Source organism: Phoca vitulina, unplaced genomic scaffold (assembly GCF_004348235.1).
Source record: "Phoca vitulina isolate PV1807 unplaced genomic scaffold, GSC_HSeal_1.0 scaffold4, whole genome shotgun sequence".
Classification (NCBI taxonomy): Eukaryota; Metazoa; Chordata; class Mammalia; order Carnivora; family Phocidae; genus Phoca; species Phoca vitulina.
In genome coordinates, this window is record NW_022589707.1 from 72335406 (window position 1) to 72347853 (window position 12448).

Consider the following 12448-nt stretch of genomic DNA (forward strand, 5'->3'; position numbering starts at 1 on the left):
GGGAAGGTTAAGGGAACCACCAAGGCAAGGTGAAACAGTGAAGGACTGGCCACAAGAAAAAGCCACTCCTACCCCCGAGCCGAAGGAGGTGTGAGGAGGGAGGCTGTCTCCAGAACCCAGCAAGAGCGACTGCCATGATACAAGAGATTCTGGGCAGGAGCCCTAGCCTTGGTAGCAAGGCACCAGTCTCTGCCGAACAAGAGCACAGACAAGGATGGGTCAAAGGCAATAAATAACTCAGCCTCTATCCTCCAACCTTCACACTGCCTGCTGACTCCTCATTGCTAAAACCCCAGGGGAAGCGTAGGATGAGGAAATCCAGGTGACATGGCTCAAGGTTCTTCTCAGGGCAAAGCGGGGTAAGACTAACAAAGAGGGGAGAGACGTAAAAGAAAATCTAGCAAAAGTGGGTTGAGAATAAATAGTCGAGGTGGAATTCTAGTTCGTTCTTTTAGCTTGCATGGCAGTTAAGGACAAAGGAGAGAAAGTGATAGCTGGGAAAAAAATAGGATCAAGGAAGGCTTTTATAGGATCTTCCTATATGCTGCATTAGTAGAAAGTGAAAAACTGAAGAGCCAGTGAAAACCGAAAGGAGAATCAAAATGACTCTATGTTAAGGCGGTTAGGATTGATTCAAGAACAGAGAGAGAGATGACATAAATAACTTGATGGGCCAACCTAAACTTTTGATTCCCATCATCTATTGGCCCTCCTTTAACATCTCAGGGGCTATTCACAGGTTTATTCAGAGGTTACTTGGCGTCCTGGGCACCTTCCACTCCTGGGAGAAGCCAGAAGTTGTACTATGGTTAATTGGTAGTTTCGCTCTTACACAGACCAACAGGAGCTCCTGGCTTCCCTACCATTATGCAATTATCCGGTTTTACTTTCTAAATTCATTACACTTGGATGCTAATGTTTCTCTGTATTAGGAGAATATATATAGATCCACCACTACTCCTGGGTGGTTAATCTGCCTACTTTTAGATCAAAGGTCAAGTCAACTTGATCTCTTTGATCTACAACGTAGATGGGAGACTATCCAAGGCCTCGTAAACTCAGGAAGCCAGGCTCGTGTTCTTGACTTTGACTCTCCTCTGGAAAAGAACTTCACCAACCTCACTTGCTCAATCTACCAGCTCTCCTACTTCACTCCTCCTGGAATTTGTTTTCCTGAGGCTTTTGAGAGTAATTTCAAAACTCCAAACATTTTAAATGTGATGTCCATTTAAGTTTTCAGTTTTTCGTTTCTAATAGCAAAAGTTCTTTTTTTTTGTCTTATACAAGATAATAGGAAGCTTTCAATTAAACATTTTAAAAAGGGCTTTGGTTATTTTCAGTCACAGTGACATGAACGCTAAGAAACATGTACCAAAAGGACCAAAAAAAAAAAAAAATGCCAAAAACATTGAAGAAGATCAATCAGAAAAAAATCTATTTTTTCCTCCTAAAATTATGTTCTTTCTGGCTTTGTCTCAGAAAGAAAGGATTTCTTTATGTAACAGAACACAGAGAGAATGTGCAGGCTTGTCCTACTTTCATAGAACTCTTAAATCATATTAGGCCAGAATGCCTGCCTTATTGTATAAAGTATCTCCTTGAATCTGGGTTATTTCAAATAAAGGACTTAGTGAAAGCTTACAGAACTCTTCTCCTGTGGAAAAAAAATTAATGAAAACATAACAAAATGCCTCCTACCTCAGCCCCACTAAGCCCTGAGACATGAAAATGTATTAGGATGTCACTGCATAGCTTTGAATAATAGAGGCTTAGATATATACGTAAACAGGGAATGAAATTCATAAACTGACATAAAAGCATTTATTTTGGGTGAAACTATAGGAGAAAAGAAAATCCCAAAATATCTCAATTTGGTGGCCTCAGCTTAGGTTAGAGGGAAGAGCATGGGCTTTGAGACAGACCTGAAAAATCTCTTTCTTCAGATGTGTGTGGAAATGATACCTTGTAGGTTTATTGTAAAGATTAGAGATATTTTATAAATTCATTCATTAGGCATCTAATACAGACTAGATGTCTTTTCTATGGGCTAACAAGACAAGGGTGTAAATAAGGCACAGTCCTTGAAATTAAAGGCTATAGAGTGATGCGTAAAGTGCCTGGAACACAACAGTTGTTCAGTAAATCGAATACATTGTTGTTGCCATTCAAGTAAATTGTAACTCCCTACATGTGATGTCAAAATTTTAGTTCGTAAATTAAGGCTTTGGATAGGAAATAAGCAAGCATTTATTCTCTCTCTTGATAGTTCCTTGTCTTTCCGAGACAGCTTCCCCATAAATCTTGAGTCCCCACAGTCCCCAGATCGCCCCCCTCATGTGTGCTCACAAGCATGCACATGAATTTGGCACACAATCATTATCACATCATGGATTATGACAGTTTGGGCTGTCTTGCTGGAAACAGCTAATCTAGCTATGTGACGTTTGTCAAATTCGTCAACCTAAAATTTACCGTCTCCTTTCTTGAAAGTGAAGTTAGTAATATTTCTGTTTCATGTTTGAGGGAAAATGAGATAACATGACACAAGTTTGCATTACATAATTGATATTCATCATAAGGTTATAATATTGTTCTCTTGATTACGGATTAGTGTATAGTTAAACTGTGAGTAGAAAATGGTATTTCTGGAGATACACTTGGTATGAAGACTCATCTTCTTTTCTTGAAAACCAAGTCCGTTGAATTTCACTGTGAAAAAAATTACATACTTTTATCTGATCACAAAGCATTTTACAAATCCTGTCTCAGAAATTCTCTAATTCTTTATTATAGTTTGTGTTAGTAGAAAGTGCTAGATCCAAGTATTTACAGTCATCTGTGAGATAGAGGAGGAAAAGTAGTCAGACAATAGAGCCAGCTACATGCTGTCTGTCATTTTTGCTGTCTGAGCAAGCTGATTAATTAAGAGTCAACTTCATGAGATCTTACAGTGATGGTAATAGGAATTGAGTTTAACACACTATAAAATGAAATAAATTAGTACCATTTTTGCTTCCCCCTTTCAAACATTAAATTACCAGGATAAACCTTCAAAACCTGTGGTTCTTCACCCCTTCTATTTAACCCTACATATAATGAGGTAAGACGTAAGAACCTTTGCTCAGAAGACATGTTTCTGAAAATTAAGTTTAAAACATATCAATGGCGGGCGCCTGGGTGGCTCACTTGGTTAAGCAACTGCCTTCGGCTCAGGTCATGATCCTGGAGTCCCGGGATCGAGTCCCGCATCGGGCTCCCTGCTCAGCAGGGAGTCTGCTTCTCCCTCTCCCGCTCCCCCGTCTTGTGCTCTCTCTCTCTCTCTCTCACTCTCTCTCTCAAGTAAATAAAGAAAATCTTTAAAAAAATAAAAATAAAAATAAAAAAATAAAACATATCAATGGCTTGGGAAACAACAATTAACCAGGAAGGAACATTCAATGCAAATAAGATTACCAGACCTGGTGAAAGAAAGATCTAGTAGCTTTCCCTGCTACTCCAGGACATAGTGTAAAGGAAAGAGAAGTGCCAGTTACAGATAATTATTGAGTACTACAGTCACAAATTATTGAGTACCACCTTGAACTTTTGGAAGAGGGAGATATGATTTCAGCATGGAAGGTAAAATTATTATGGACTCTAGGGTGGGGTTAATATACCTGGATGGAAATTACAGAAAGAGGGTGGTGAATAGAACAAATTATAGTGAGCTTACTTCCTCTCTCTAACAAGCTCTGCAAAGTGGAAAAAGGACTCTCTTTTTTGGAAATTTCTATTTTAAAAGTATTGACTCATATGAATACCTTGAGATGTTTTGTTTTGTTACTTTACTCTCAATAAATTGAGCAATTGACCTACGGGTATAGATTTGTTTGCGAGGTGTAAACTGCCCGTTTCTTCTAGAACTGATCCTGCATTGTATCATTGTTGAGACTTAAGAAGAATAAATGCTGTTGAGTAACTAGCATTTCAGGCATTTGTGCTAACAATATAGATAGATAGATAGAGATAGAGATATATATAACAATATATTTATTATGCTAGCATTTAAAAAATTCATTGTTTAGACTTGAAACTGATAGAATAGAAACAATTGAAAGGAAGAAAAATACAATTATACTATTTTGGGTATTAACAGGTATTAGGACATTAATAAGACTTTCTGTAATGGCTGGGTTTAGAAATCCTGAGTAAACAGAGAAAATTATTTAGAATAGAAGATGTTTAGTAAAGGGCCGGGACTAAATCATATTTAGATAATATCAGAAAATGTTCACAAATTTATTATCCTATAAAGCTGAAAGAGATATTATAAATAGTTCATAAATAATCTTATTATATGTCATCACTTTACAATACGAAGAAATACAAAACAGAGATATTTAACGACTTGCCTGCCATCCAGATTTCCTGGTTTTGAAACTCCACCTTAATTCCACTTTAGACTTTGCTTAGATTTAGAATGAGTGATAGGAGCTAAGTAACAAATTTTGAGGTGATAGACTCTCAAGGCTAAATATACATCCTACCTAACACCAATTCAGACTTCATTTGCTGGTACCCATGACCTGCGGCATTGGTATGTAGTATTTATTAATGGAAATTTGCAAGGAAACCTATGTGTCAATGAGAATTTTATTCACTCTGTGCTATTTTTTCCTTACACAAACTTTCCTTTTACAAAGCGCCCTTCTTTCCTTCTTTTCTTTTCCACATTTTATTCACTTTCAGTTAATTAAACAATGCCTCTAAAGAAACTTTTTGCTTAAAATGGTCTCCCATTGGCAAAAGCTGCTCAGATTGCAATAGATTTCTTAGAATTCTGAGAAAGAATAAACCTCGATTTATACTATGCGCAGCGAAGTATTGCAGATACTGATAATGTTTAAAAAAAGTTTTCTCAATCCATAGTCACTTCCAAAAATTATTTTGTATGTTTAGGTGGTTTCCATGTAGGATCTCATACAATTATTAATATTTCAGGAATTATTTATTGCCATTTTGTTGTTTAATGTACGTAAGCCGCATAAGTGATGTGGACAATAACTTCTAGCTATGGTTTTATCAACCCACAGTATGGGGCGCCTGGCTGGCTCAGTTGGTAGAGCACGTGACTCTTGATCTCAGAGGCCTGAGTTCAAGCCCCATGTTAGATGTGGAGCATACTTAAAAGAAAAAAATTTTTAAAAATGCTTGTCATGTCAAAGTGAGATGGGCAAATAATAACCTTGAATCAACAACCCACAGTTGCTTGCTGTCTTCTCTGCTTGCTAAGGTCCTGAGTGTGGCCAAAATAAAATAGTAAAATGGCCCCTGAAAATCCCTTCATTCCAATAACATTTAAAAAAATATGTATGTATTATGTGTTTAATCTATCTTGTGCTTAGTATCTTCAATGAAATGTTTATTTAAGCACATCATTCTCTTCCAAATACTTTCCTTCAAGACGTCAGGGCAGCCTCTTTTCTAACTTCTAGAGCTAGCTAACATCATTTTAATGTTTTTCCTTGAATACTCTTAGGATTTCTTGTCAGAAATATGGTTGCTGGTTTTTTCAACTGAACTTTGCTCTTTATTTTGGTTTGTTTTTGAACTTTGCTCTTAATTTCAAAAGAAATCCAGCATTTGCAGCATTGTCTCCAAAAAACCCAAAACATTATTTTATTCATTTACTTGTTTGTTTGTTTATGTATTTGTTTAGAAGTATAGTTAACATAGTGTTATGTTAGTTTCAGGTGTACATTGCAATGATTCAACAATTCTACACATTACTCAGTGCTCATCACAATAAGCATAAAAATCATATAAGAAAATACAAGGTTTTCATGAGAGAATAGAGCTCTGGACTTAAAATCAGATCTAGATTAAAGTTCTGCCCGGACCCCTTAGCCATTTGGCAAGTTACTTAAAACACCTAAGCCGCTGTGTTCACACCTGTAAAATGGGGGTATTACTGACCTTATTTCTTGTGAAAGAATTATTGTGTTCTGTTAATGGTCGTTTTCTTAAAATGCACTTCTCTAAAAATATAAATCAGATGGAAGTATAGATACAGCATGTGTGTAAATGTGTGCATGTAGATATGACCCACACATGTTTTTCAAAAATATATATATACTTTTTTCTGAGAAAAAAAAGTGAGAAGAGCACTGCATATCTTAATGGAGAATACAGCATCAGAGAGTGTGAAAGAAGAAAGCTGTGCAAGATAAAACTAAGTCAATTTGACAGTTACACTTAGTTGGAGCACTTTAGCTAAAGAGATGGAGGGACACAAACAATTTTAATAGAATTCAATTATTCATGGTCTTTGTCCAAAAATGATTATACTGTTTCTTTTTTAATTTAATGAAGGGGATATATCATGGTGAAAACAAAGGAATAGTTTAATTTCAATAAATATTTTACCCTATTCATTTATAAAAGATCTCCCTAAGTTTAAGAAGCAAAATTGAAAATATTAAGAGGTTGAACAATTATGATTTTCAATTTTAAATTTTATTAACTCCCTGCTTAAAGGAAATCAGCACATTTCCACTTACTTCCTCTTTGATTTCATCTTCAAGTTTTTTTTCTTCTCTCCTCCCTCCTTCCTCCTACCCTTCTCCCTCCATCCAACCTCCTTCCCTCCCTTCCTTCCTTTCTTTCTCTCGTTAGTATGTCCTCTATATCCTCTGCCACAGGCTTTTAAATATCGTCGAAAAGCTACTTTTTTTCTACATCAGTGTACTCATTCAGGGGACTTATTTTTTCCCCTGGTTCCTTTAAAAATGTTTTCTATATTTCTGAAGTAGCTTTAATGGGGATATATCAGTATATCAACTTCTCAATATTTCCAGGAATACAGGATGCTCTTTTGATCCACAGATTTACCCTTCTGTTACTTCAGATAAATACCTTTATATTTTAAGTAGATGCGATTTTCTAATCTCTTGAATTTCCTTTTTTCTGAGCAATCAGTTATATTGGATCATATTTCTCAGTTTGACGTATCTATCACTGTTTTCTACCTTCTTTACTCTCTGTTTTCCTTTCTATAGTATCCTAAGCCTTTCTTCCCTCTATGTGAATAGTATTGATTTCAATCTTATTCAACTTTGTTCCATGGTGTTTCTAATTCATTAATAGTCTTAAAATGGGACTATCTGTATTTTAGCACTGTAATCCCATCTTTGTGATCTCATTTTTTAACTATGCTCTCAACATCCCTTCATCCCTTCCTTTTCTATTTTTCCCCCTTCTTTCTATTCTCAAATCGTGCTCATGTATCATATTGTAGGATAAATGTCTTCTCCAGAGTAGGATTGATTTTCGATCTGGAGCTGCTGCCCCCTTGTGGCGACAGTGGACGGGAGGTTTCTGTCGCGATCCTGCATCTGCTCCAGATGACAAAGGCATTCTGAACGTGTCAAAGGGCGAAGACATGATTGACAGTGATGACTCACAATTAACGTGATCTCAGCAGGCATGTCCCTTTCTTCCTTTAATAGAAACATTAAAGAGCAAGCTGGACCAATCTCCCAACAGGAGAAAATTATCAAGGGCTTCACAAGTACCATACTGTGAAGTGCGTGAATTTAACCTACCAAGAAAGAAGCACGCAACGTGATGATTTGAGAACTGTAATTAGCAAGCTTAATTCCACCTTTTTTCCCATATGAGAAGGTGGAAAACAACAACAAATATCACATGCTTAGCGTGTGGGGTTTTAAGGGCTGTAAAAGAGGAATATGACCTATAAAAGTGAATTTCTCCCAGAAAAAGATTTGTCCTGCTGTTTTATTCCTGCATGCTCATTACTGTCATCAGTTCTATCCACAGCTTCTATTGGCTCCGACTAGTGGGAGTGAATTTTCCTTGGCTCCCTCCTTACCTAGTTAGAAGCCTCTTTTTCCCTCCATCCCAGGTGCGGGTTTGAGAGATGGTGTTCTTTCCACTTCTGTATGGCTTTGGAGGAAAGACAGAGAACTGTTGCACATTTAGATTTGCTGGCCTGGTTGATGAGGTTTTGCTCCCCCTTTTGAAATTTGATTAAATGTTTTTTGGGCTTTTGTTTTGTTTTGTTTTGTTTGCTAGCATTCACTCCACCAAGCCAAGATATGTCTTATTCCCAGGAGAAGATAATCTCTGCTTTGGGCTTTTCACTGACTTCATTTTAGAGCTTCAAGAAATGGGGAGCCTTGGACGTTTTTCCTGATTCTACTGAAACCCTCAGATCTTCTGAGTGATGAGCCAGGATTGCCAATCTCAAGTTGAGATTTTCCTCTCAGCATTACTTTAACTCTCATAGACTCTGACACGTGGTTCTTTTCATTATCGTTATTTTTCAGAACTCCTGTCTTTTCTCACTGTATGTCACCATTCACCCAAGAATTATTTAATTGAAGGCTTTTTGTGTGTGATCAATGTTTGTAATAGCTTCATTTTGTAGAACTTACTGATATCTTCTTTGCAACTCAGTATGTGATCAATTTTGGGAATGTGCCATATATAATTGAGAAAAAAGATATATTCTCTGTTATCAGGGTATGGTATTTAATAAATATACATGAGATCTGCTTTATTGATTATAATGTCTCAAAATTCTATGTCTTTGCTTCTTTTGGTCTACTTGGCCTGTCTTGCATTACAAGTGTTGTATAGAAGTCTTTTACTACTATTCTCATTCATCTCCTTACAACTCTTAACATCTCATGTTATAGTTTCAGTCTTATTTAAGTGGTACATACATCTTCATAATTGTTATATCTTCATTAGGATTTAGATATCCTTAGTTTGATCAAGTGCCCCTTTTTGTCTTGTTTACTGCATTGTACCCTAAATTATATTGTCTGATAATAACAGTCCAACCCCTACTCTCTTCTGGTTTCCATCAACATGGCATGCTTATAATTGATGTATTTTTCACTATTTGAAGCAAAACTGAATTTTATCATAGACTTAAGCCTTGCTTTATGAGCCAGTCTTAAAGTCTTTCTAAAGATAGGCTAGCTAAACCTAATTATATTAACTGATATAGATAAGTTTGATTGCAACTCTACATTTTGTTTTGTAATTATTGTGTATATTTATTATATTTCTTTATCCACTTGGTGTCTTCGATTTGAAAAAAAATTCTGTAATTAAGAAAGATTTGTATCTTTGTTTTAATGATTTCCTTTTTATTTAGACTATTTATAATTCTTGTTCTTACTTCACCACTTACTATCTGGTTTGCTAATTTTAAATTGCATCCTTTGTTACCTACCTATTACCTATACAAAAATCAATAATCTCACTCTACTTTCCCCTTTCTCTCCCTTCTGTCTCCATCTATTTTTGGTTTTATTCTTAATACTGTCGTAATACATAACAAACGCTGTTCTCCCACCCACCTGTGTCCTCACTCCTGCTTTAGCCTTAGCTCTACAGTTAAGTACGTTAAATATTCACCATCAGTCCTTGTGCTGAAGTCTCTCTAGTTATCTCTTTGGTTTAATGAAATGCATCCCTGGTGTATTTCTCAGAGAATCAATTTTTGTATAGAATTCCTGAGTTTTTCTATGCTTAAAACTATAGGCTTCATACTTAAAAGACAGTTGAACTGTATATAAAATCCTTGGTTTGCATTTTATTTTCTTGAGTTTCTTGAGAGTAAAGCTCACATCTAACTGCTGTGAAGTATCTACAATTGTTGGTTGCTAAACTATTACGATGTAATTATATCCAGAAGATTTGTGTTTCAGTGTAGAGGACAGTTTCCTGTATTTTTGGACCTTAGTTATTGGTATTGATAGATATTTCTCTACATGTCTGGGTACATCCAGGCATAAAAAGTTAAATTAATTTAATCAAATACTTGATCCAGGAAAGAAATTCATCAAAATAACACATCCCCAAAATGTGACAAAATTCAATCAAAAGGATTAAATCACCACCATCTAATATATTTACGATTTTGCACATAATGATTTTGTTACTTTAGTTTCCTCTCAAAGATTACTCAACTATCGTCTGTATTCTGTATTTTGTCTACATGCATGCACGAAGTCAAAATTATTTTTTTAAATATACTAAGATATTGGGTGCCTGGGTGGCTCAGATGGTTAAGCGTCTGCTTTCGGCTCAGGTGATGATCCCAGGGTCCTGGGATCGAGTCCCGCATCGGGCTCCCTGCTCGGCGGGGAGCCTGCTTCTCCCTCTGCCTCTCTCTCTGTCTCTTATGAATAAATAAATAAAATCTTAAAAAAAAATAAATATACTAAGATATTATTTACCTTTTCACTGTGTTGCCATTTGCATTGATAATGCAAAAGCAATGATGCAGTAAACTGCTGGGGACTTAGCACAAGGTAGGACAGTGACACCAAACTATATTAATAGTTACTGTATTTATTTTTTTAACTGCCACTCACTTATAAGGAAAATGTCAGTTTCACTTAAGACTGTCCTTAATGAGGAAGTTAAAATTATTGTTATTAAGCCTAGACCCTTAAGTACATGTCTTTCTAATGCTGTGTGATGAAATGGGAAATACACCTAAAGCATTTTGCTGCCTGCCAAATTAGTTGACTTGAGGAAACCTGTTTGTGTAATTTTTTTTTTTTGAGTTGCACGTTGAGCTAGCCTATTTAATAAGAAGTGTAATTTTTGCTAAAAAGAATAACTGATAAACAAATGCTCCTTATTCTCAACAATTAACAAAGTGAACTTGTCACTTTAAGAAAAACAAGTGACGCTAGTTGTCAGTGATGAAATCCAGCTTTTAAATAAAAATAGAACTTTGGAAAACTTGCCTTCCTGATCTTGGAGGCTTCTCAATTTCAAAGACCTTTTTGATGATATTGGTGGTGATATTAACACATGTGCTTTAAATATTTTATGAAGTATGTCAACAAGACCTGCCTAACTCAGTGAACCAGTATTTTCCAAAATGAACAATATGCTGTTACCAAGTCGAGCATAGTTAAAAGATCCATTCAAAATGCAAGATAAAAAAAAAAAATGCAGGATAGACTGATATATTTTAAAGTAACAGTTCAAAAGTCCATTGATATGATTTCAGATTCCAGAAATTACCACTTGTCAAATTTTAATTATATAACATTATCTAAAGAGGATATTAAAATACTTCTCCCTTTTCCAACTATTTGTATGAGATTGGACTTTGTTCATACATTTCAACTAAAACAACAAAATGAATTGGATTTAATATAGAAACAGGTATGAGAATCCAGCTGTCCTTTATTAAGCAAAACATTAATGAAATTTGAAAAAATATGAAACAGCTTTCCTCACTATATATTTTTGTTCTGGAAAATATGGTTATTTTTCATTAAAATATTTATTTATAAGTATATTATTGTCATTTTAATGGAATCAATAAGTATTCTAGAATATCTAATTTTGTATTTTAATTAGAAATGTTAAATTTCTAATATTGATAGCTATAATACACACAATTGTTCTTTGAGGACCCTCCATTTTTTTTAAGAGTGTAAAGAAGTCTGAAACCAAGATGTCTGAGAACAAGTGATTTATATCCAAACTTAGAAACCTTCAATAGCTTCCTATTGTCCTAAATATAAAAACCAAATTCTTAACATGGTGCCAATTAACAATATGTCATAATCACATGAACATGTATTTAGTTCCTCAGCCCCATGATGTTCCCTCCTGTGAGCACACTGTTCCTTCTCTGTCGCATGTTCTTCATCCATTTCAACTAGTTAACTTCTCATCCTTCTGGTTTCAGCTTGAGCAATACTTCCGCAGGCTCTCTTGGAACCACGCTCTTGTATTTCATTACCTTTTCTCTTTTTCTAATTTTACATTTATTGATGAAAATAATTCGTTAAGGCTTTCTTCCCAATAGGTGGAGAAACCATAAAACTGATAAGCATGCGTGTTTGGCTCACCATTGTAACCATTCTTCCTAACAGAGTGCTTATCACAGTGTAGGGTGGGAAATAAAATACTTGTTAGTGATTGGAGAAGTGGATGCCTATATGAATTGACAGAGGAAAGGGTGAATCATTAAAGAACATGACCTAGCATGAATAGCTTCTTCAGTGATACAAAGATCCAAGATAAACACTTGAAAGAAATACACTGGATTCATTTCAGTCTCTCATGGTATTTTCCCTTGTGCAATTTCACTACTACATATTCTTGTTAGCTATTCTTTTATACAGGAAAAGAAAGGAAGTAGAAAGAACATATAACAACATTTAGTTGTGGTAGCAAATGTTCTTGCGCAAGCCTGGTAATGAGCAATTGTTAGCAAACAACTCTTGTATTTCACATGACTGATTTCCTATAGATTAAATTAAAATTATATTATTTTTATGGATACCTGTCTTCTTGTGGTCTCATCTGTTTCCTCTTTTGGCCTAATAATCTGCAGTTAAGTAATACTTATCAACTTGCATTTCTTCCATACCTCCCTTTTTACTAGCTTGTCGTTATATTA

The 12448-nt window shown here is 35.3% G+C and overlaps 1 protein-coding gene across 3 annotated transcripts in view; it reads left to right on the forward strand.

The window, feature by feature from the left end:
* PCLO (piccolo presynaptic cytomatrix protein) overlaps positions 1 to 12448 on the forward strand; it is a 395644-nt gene that overhangs the window by 375569 nt on the left and 7627 nt on the right. The window lies entirely within an intron of this gene.